At 34.5% G+C, this 9,012-nt stretch overlaps 1 pseudogene; it reads left to right on the forward strand.

Annotated features, from left to right (window-relative positions):
- Positions 1–7,748: 7,748 nt before the first annotated feature.
- LOC116530076 lies at positions 7,749–7,851 on the forward strand (annotated as a pseudogene).
- The last annotated feature ends 1,161 nt before the right edge of the window (positions 7,852–9,012 follow it).

The raw sequence follows: 9,012 nt of genomic DNA on the forward strand, positions 1-9,012 counted from the left end.
TCCAGTACCTGCTGCTGCTGCACTGAAATTCAGAAAACACACTGCCCTTATTCTGGGCACCCTCAAACCAACGAGAGAAGTAGGCACAGATATAGTCCAGCAGGATGCCTTGTGAATAAGCAATATTTGGAAGCAGAGGGCCCCATATCTAATGGGTTTTATTTCTTAACTCAGGAGCACCAAGACATCAATGCTTAGAATCTTGACTGAGCAGTTGTTCCTCTGATGAACAGAAGCCTACATTTCCTCCTGCTGGGAGAGTAGCCTGTGTACTTTCTGATAAGTATCAGAAAAATTTATAGCTTGCATGAGAAATGGAGTTTCTCCCACAGTAGTAAATCTATTGACAGGCACATGGGTTTTTCTGTCCTTGGCAAGCTTGAAGTCCAGAGACTACCGAAGAGCAAGTACTGGAAGGAAAATATGTACAAGTCACCTACCTGCCACAGAACCTGCAGCTCCCCTTGCCTCTGCAGAGTGCCAGCCACAGTTACCTTAGGAGGTGGCTAGTGTGATACCATCAATATTTAAAGGGGAAAGGGGGCATAATAAGAGGGAGTGTCAAGGGAGGGGAGTGATGAAAAGTAATCTTTTCAGAAAGAGGCCAGAGAGTATCTCCTTTCCTTCTCTAATGACTAATTGCTCTGAGCTCTGGGACTGAATGGCAAAGCCTAAAGCAAGCCTCCAAGTAAGAACAGGAGTAGAATAAGGAAGAGGGAAAGAATAGAATGAGGAATAAAGGAAAAGGATGGAAAAGAGAAGAGAATGAGATAAAGAAAGAGGGAAAGAGAGGAGATGGGTATATGGCAAGAAAAAGAGAGTTAAGCAAGGGAACAGAGAAAAAAAATGAATGATAAAATGCAAATAGAAAAGCAGAACAGAGAAAAACATTCATCTAACCCAAGCATAATCAAATACTTGTTTAGTATAGTGTTGGTGGAAGTTTTTTTTAGTTTCCTAGTCAGAGGGGAAAATAGATATGAATGATCACTTACCTCTGTAAATACTGCTGAATAATACAGCATCATGGGAAGTTTCTCCATCTGCTTTGGTCAAGAGACAGTTATAGAAGCATATTACTTTAGCACTGAAATGAAATTTAGAGGTCATTTAATTCGAACTCTTATTTAATGTAAGCTTTTCCCACAACTTTTCTGATAATTAAATTTCCCTCTTCTTCTTGCACGTTTCTTAAAGCAAGGGGGTCACTCCCAGAAAAATTGTTTGTGTCCATTTCAGATAATACTCAAATTTCTGAAAGTACTTCCTTCTTCTGAGTGGAAAACTGTATCCTTAGAGTGTCCTTCCAATGGTACTCTTCTTTCTTCTGCTGAGACAAAGGAAAATAGAAAGAAACAAATAGAAAGGAAGGGAAACAAGGACATTATCGTGGAACATCACATGATAACAGGAAAGCATGTAAAAGAAAAAAATAAATATTTAAAAGGGATGTAAAAGTTGTGCCTCTGAAAAAAAGGGAAATTGAACAAGAAAGAATATAAGAAGATATCCAACAGAAAAGCGAGAGAGTGAATGAAACAGGGAAGAATATTTCATTATCTAATTATTGCCATCTAATTAATTTTATTTTAATATTTCTCTGATTACTTTTTTTCTTTTATGTCTTTTATGTCTTCTCCAAACTGGAACTTTATTGACCTGGGGAATAATGGCAGCAGCTTAATTGTATTTTTTGTGTTATAATTTTGAAAGTGTTATTTTTCTCTTATTTTCCAAATGTAGTCATGATCCAGTCCAGCATTTGATTTAAAAATGATGAAGTTAAATTTGTGATTCTTCTGTCTAACATGGTCATTACACGGTTGGAGATACAGTAATTGCTTTTTTTGTTTCTCAAGTGTTAATGATTTCTGTACTATAAATAAACTGGATGTTCCCTAGTTGTTCATAAACAACTTCCATCTGGGGTTCAAAATTATAATGGTTTTGGCTTGGTTCATATTTATGTATTGCCAGCATCTGAAATCAATTAAAAAGAGAGATTTTATCTACCATTGACTTGTTCCTAGCCACAAGTTTCTGAATTTTCAAGTCGTTTAAAAATACTCTGCTCATTTGTATCTCCTTATAGTAAATGTAACTTTATAGAATCGATATTAATTTCTAATTTATTCTCTAAGCAAAATAGGAAGTTATAAGTATATATTATTGACTGTGGAGAAAATATCTTCACATAACTTACATTGGGTTAAAAAAACTATAAAGACATCAAAAAAACTGTAAAGACAATGGCTACATTAAAGAGATAATATCCCACTTGTTGGATTTTTTTAAAGTCCAGTTTTCCTATCTATTTATCAGAAATATTTCCTCAAAGGAAACATTTGAGGAACCAGTACTGTCAATAAAAAAGAATTTTCTCAAATTATGTTATTCAAAATACATGCTTTGTTATGAAAATCATCCAAGTTTTAGATAAAATCCTCTCTAATTAACTGGAATAGATTCGTGACAAAAATTTACACAGAAAGCTACTTGTTATTATATCATTTGGATGTTGCCTTGAAATTAGAAAATACTCCTGTAGTCTTTTACATTTAAAATTTTTTCAGTATTAGTTTTTAATTGTATAGCTCCTTAGGTAAAATAGCAGCATACTGAGAATTTTAAAAATACCATTTTCTTTTCCAATGTAAGAACAGATGTGAAATCTAGGAGGGCAAAAACATTTTTTCACTAAGCCAAGATAAAAAATAATGGGATATTTTTGTATTAAGAGGTATAATTTACTCACATGAATGCTAATGGCAAATGAATATTGTCATCAGATAAAGAATATTCATACGCTCTGATCATTTTTGAGACATTTCCTAGGATCTTACCCATATTATTTGCTGAAAAATTTTGAGTTAAAGAATATCTATATAACTCAAAACTACTGTTTTCAATAACAAGATCTGAGATTAAGTAAAAGCCGTATTTCCCCACCCAGGGATTCAATCTGTTTTGCTTCCTTATACATTTATATCTCTGATACCCCAAATCTGAAGGTCTTATTTAAGAAATGGACAATGATTATCGTAGGAACTAAATTAATCCATATTAACATGGGTATTCTGGTAACTTTTTCTTCTTCTCATATATTCTTTTCTCTGAGAATAGAGCTGAGTTGAGTTGAATTGAACAAGAAATTTCTTTCAGTTTTTTACTTAGGATGCATTCTCCAACCTTACAAAATACTTTCTGCTGTCTTAGCTTTCTAGCTTTTATATACTTACTGTGTGACCCTTTCAGCCACTAACCTTTCTGGCTTCTCTTGTCTTCAGCTGAGGCCTTGCTGGGATTATTCAATAGTCTGGTATCTTAAAAAACTTTCACAGATGGGTGGATGAGTTGGGAAAGAAGAGATAAAGGATGACTAAATTTTTCTTGTAAAAAAATTAGGCTAATCTATACTCATAGTGATGTCATTTTTACAAAAAACCGTAGAATATGTATTTTTTATTAAAACGTCATAATGATTATTTCCTTAAAACAGAATAATAACTATTTAAAAAGAAAATCAGTTACTGTAACATCAGGAATAATTTCTTTTTCCAATGAGAAATAACCTAACAAAGGAAAAACAACTATTGTTTTTAAAAAATAAATGTGTCCTAGAGTCGATATTGTCTGTGTAGGAAGTAGCAGATGGACTGCAAAGCATTTAGGAAAGGAAATTATTTAAGTCTGCTTATATACTAGGTACTCTTCTAGGAGCAGGTGAAATAATACTGAATAAGATATAGTCCTGGCCACTTAGTTGGCTCGTATCAGTAGAAAAGATGAGACACTATCCAAGTTTAAGTAAGATACTAGGCATAATACAATCAATGGGTAGTAAATGAAAGGTGTGGACTGCTTCGGGCACATCGTACCCATCAAATAAAATGTATATTTCTAAAGTCATTGGAGCCAGACTTTGGGGAAAGGGTTAATCAGAGAAGGCAGGGTGTATTACTGTTGTCTCTAGCATTCCCTCACATTGCTTTGTGGACATCGAAAACCTGGAGCTGTTTCTATGTTCTTCAGCCTTTGAGAAAGCCTGTCTGGTAAACAAACAGGAGCTTTATATTACCTAGAGAAAAATGGGATGGACAATACCACTACGATGGTTTTAGGCTTTATTTAATTCCTGAGTTTAGAAAATATCAGAATAAAATTGATTTTCTTAAGCCATCAGCAGCAATAAAGCAGCTCCAGCTACTACATGGAGGTCGTGTGTCAACCTTGGGATATTGCAAAACCCTGTGCTGCCCACTCAGGTCTGATTTTTTAAAAGGCACACAACTCTGCATTAGATTTGAGAGATTTTAGAAAAACTTGAACCAGGAAGCCTTCCACCGGGATACTAGAAATACATGCTTGTGTGTTTTTTTAAAGATCATTCTTTGATTCATTTAGGCATTAGTTCCACAATATTTCTTGATATGCTATTGTAAGCCAGGCACCGTATGTGACACTAGGAATAAAAATACTCAGGGGACAGAATGAAGTGGAGAAATGAAAAGATTTGGTAGAGATAATGATTAAGCTGAAACTTAAAATGTACTTGGGAAAGACAACATATGTATTCTGACAATACTTTAGTAGGAGTCAAGATAGCAAATGGTTGTGTCTAGTGGCTGGAGATTCTAGGGCAGCTGGGCCACATTTGGAATTTGGACCTGGTGGATGGAGGCAATAGACACCAAAAAAGGGGGCAAAAGCTCTGAAACAGAAAATGTGGGTGCTGCTAACTTGTTTGGCAACAGCATTATTGAATGATAGCCACTTCTAGCAGTCAGTTATCTTAGTCTGTTCAGGTTGTTATAACAAAATATCATACACTTGGTAGCTTATAAACAATAGAAATTTATTTCTCACAGTTCTGAAGCTCAGACAAGATCAAGATGCTGGCAGATTCATCTACTGTTGAGGGCCTGTTTCCTGGTTTATAAACAGTGCCTTCTCACCGGGTCCGCACATGATGAAAAGGGCAAGAGTCTCTCCAGGGCCTCTTTTATAAGAGCACTATCCCATCCATAAGGGTTCTGATTTCATGACCTAATCACTTCCTATTTTCTAATGCTAACCTTTATGGTTAGGACTTCAACAATGAATTTATGGGAGACATTCAGAATCTAGAAGAGATGTTTAGGAAATTAAAACATCATCTTTTTCCAAGCAAAATCCTGCTCTATCAGCTGGCCTTTTACCATTCACTTCTGGCTACTGTTGCTTGATGATTAATAACCCTCACATGAACAGATCTCCAGCCCACTATTTCAGTTGAAATATAAAATGTCCTCCTCTGATGCTGGGTGCATCTCAGTCATTCTGGATCCTGTCCCAGGAAATAGCACCTGATGAAGATTTTGTCCCATGCTGCTCATGGGTTAGCCATGGGTACACAATGAGGAAGAAGGCTCTCTGGGCGCATGTGGTAGGTGTCCCTGAGGTTTTATCTCTTTATTATAACCACAATGAGCAAGCAGTAGGGTTTCATCCAGTAAAGAAGCAGATTATTTTTCAAAAACAACACGAGGAACATCAAGTTAGAATCTGGTTAGAAAGTCAATTTCTAAACATAAGTGATATAAAAGCTATAGCTGAAGATTTACAGTTCTGTGGAAATGTCTATGCTATATTGCTATTATAAATGAATAGTATAGGCAACAAAGTAATATGTAAGCAATATTTTGAAGGGAAATGTATACATAATTTGAATGTGTAAATATATGTGATACTGGAAGGGCTCTAATCAAAATGTTTAAAGTGATCGTCTTAGGAGTAAAGGTGTTTTTCCTCTATGATTTTCTGTGTTTTCAAGTTGTTTTTGTTGTTGCATTTTTTATACCAAAATGTTACATACATTTATAATTTGATAAAATTAAACAATGCAATTTTGGAATTATGCATTAGAGAAACACATGTCTCTATTTTGGCTTGGAAACTGGACCTCTGTCACTTTTAGAGCCATAATTTCATTTATAATTTTTTATTATTAAAAAATTTAAAAGTATGTAAACAACATGCTTGGCTTCACTGTGAGGTGGAGTTTCTCTAAAATTTATTTTAGGCAAAATGAAGTTAAAGCCTGTCCAGTAAGTAGAGTGTCCTTTGCTAATAGATATTGTAATAAAACAAAAATATGATTATATATCACTTTTTGAATTTTTCTTTCTCAAATGTACCATCAAGCACATTTTGTAGACCTCCCTGGCTTTTCTTATTTCAGAACACCAGATGGACATGGAAGCACACAGTGTGCTACAAAACATTTACTCCTACTCAAGATTTGTACTGACAGATTCTACTCCACAATTTCCCTTAAACTGTATCTTAGCCAATGCCATTATGGATTAACTCCCTGCCAGCAAATATAATGGTTGGTAACTTTTATTACAATGAAAGCGAAGCTACTGACTGAATCAGGATTCTCAGGATGCCAGTTTTGATTAACTTGTACTATTCTTGTATTTTCTACTATTAAAAGCATAACAATATTGTCATTACTTTGCAAAACTTCAGCTCTACATGAAAACTGGACAGATTAGTAGAATTCTGCTGCATATGCACCTGTTGAAACTTACTGGTGAATGCCGTTGGTATAAACGTTCACACTGCACCATAGATTTCATCCAAAGTTGTATTTTTCTACAGCTCTCTTGTTAAAATTCTATTCTCCTTGTATAGCACCTTTTCTTACATTTTAAGTACAAAATCCTAAATGAAAGAGTAAGAAATTACTTTTTATTTAATTCATTTGCAAAGGATGCATTGTTCTTTGAAGCTAGGTTTGAAAAGAATTCAGTATTTACCTTCTTTTCCCAGGGAAGTGTATAATTCTAACTTCAATGTTAAATTCTCATCGATGGTTGATATAAAATACTTTTAGCGCCTTTTCCTTAAATATTAAAAACAACAAAAATGATGACGGCAGTAAACTGAAATGCAAGTAACAATTTAAAGAGTGGAGCCATTACTGTGTTCCTATGGTAAATACTGCCTTAGTGATTGCTGATGCTTTTCATGATGCACAGTATAAACATTTTTATGCACTGGAATTATTGTTTAAAAGTTTTCACAAAATGTAAGCCAATCCCTGCAAAGCCCTTATTGGCTCAACCCTTGAGGTACTCACTTGAGGAAGAGGGGTTTTGTAGTAGCCTCTGATTGGTGCATTCTCAGAAGACCTAATCTAGTGATGGAAATGTTAGGAAAATATTAAATCCTTTTTATTTTCCTGCAAAATACCTCTGGCAACCTGTAGGACACAAAATAGTGCTAAGAGTACTTCCAGAATTTCCAATTTACTGGCAGAGCTGGTGTTTCCCTAGATGGGAAGCCATCTAAAGAAAGACAGTTGTATCATAGCAACTCTAGAAACCAATGCATTGCACACATGGTCATGGAAGGCCAATGATGGAGCCTTGTGAATAGAGATTTAAGGACTGATTTAAGCTGTACCACAAGAACTTTCTGGTTGCAGTCTCAGAAAAACTGTTATGTCAGTAAAATTTAGGGTGGACCATCTTTTTGAGACTTTAACCTGAGGTCCTCAGAACCTAGGAAGCTCAAGTTACTTCCTAGGTTAAAATTTAACTATTACTTATTAACCGTTAGACTTTTTAATTTACTACATCTGTTTTGTGAGTCTCAAACCTCTTCTGACCTTGCCACTCTCAAATCTTTGATCAAAATCATATAATAAATTAATCTGTAATTTTTAAAAACAACTTTCCTTCTTTTAAAGAGTCTATGCAATCGCTTCTCGGCCTTTTGGCTAAGATCAAGTGTAGTATCTGTTCTTATCAGTTTAATATCTGATACGTCCTCTAAAAAAAAAAAAAAAAAAAAAGAGTCTATGCAAGTGTTTTCTAGGGATATTTGTTTTACTATTGCAGTCAAAAGGTAAGATTTTAATAAAAAGATTTTTAAATAATCAAGAAGTAGAGAACAGACTTATAGAGGAACATTGTGTAATATATGGTGAAAGAAGAACATCTTTCAGAGGGTCTGTCTCAAATAATAAATTAAATCATGCCACTAGTTATGGTGCCTAATTTATCGTGATATATGTATTATGTGTATATATAGATATTCACAGCACTGCCATGTAATGCTTTGATTTTGCTACATATTAAGGTTGAGTCTCTTCTTGTAAATTATGATTTTGTGGAGCAGGCAGCAACTCTTGGAGGTAATGCAACCCAACTCTTCTACTTTTCAGATGTAGAAACTGAGAACTAGAAAGGTTAATGATTTGCCACATTCACGCAATCAGTTAATGACAAAGCCTAGTCTAGAAATCATGAAGCTTGACTCATTGATAGTGAGCTGGTAGGTAAATTCTTCCCTGCCTGCACATTAAACTCTCCTGAATCACCGAGGTACCATTTTGTAAACTATTACTGTAATTCATTGAGGCTCTTTATTCCTAAGCATCTTAGAATAATTTCAAAAGTGGTGCCCTAGTAGGCCTTGATAGTTAGTGGAGCTTCCCAAAGTGTTTTTTTTTTTCTTTCCTTTGTTTTGTTGGGGATGTCCTCAAGGAAAGTTCACCAGCAAAGATAATCTAGTTCGTTGTATTCAAAGCAGCACAAAATATCATATATTCTGAAAATAAGAATATCATTTTACAAATGGATGCTTCAGAAGGAAACTCTAAAACATAAACAGATAGTTTGTGTGTCTTAGAAATGCAAAGAATGATAGCTTGTTTTCATTGTGGAATTATTAAAAATCAATCCAGCACTACTAATCTTTATTTTCTTCTCTAAGAGATGATTTCAGTTGTGGATGAGGAGAATGCTGGAGAAATTAACATGTTTCTAGATTTCAGAAAAGCACTGGATGCTCTTCAGTGATATTATGATGAAGAATAAGAACAAGTATTATGTGAATAGATATTTCATTAAATAATGACACCCAAGAAAATAGATTTATGTCACCGAAAAAGTCAGTCATGTCTATTAGTTTCTATTCTTTGCCTTGGCTTGAAAATATAGAAATGATTGTTATCAGGCA

This window comes from Sapajus apella, unplaced genomic scaffold (genome assembly GCF_009761245.1).
Source record: "Sapajus apella isolate SASKATOON/1434 unplaced genomic scaffold, GSC_monkey_1.0 scaffold64, whole genome shotgun sequence".
Classification (NCBI taxonomy): Eukaryota; Metazoa; Chordata; class Mammalia; order Primates; family Cebidae; genus Sapajus; species Sapajus apella.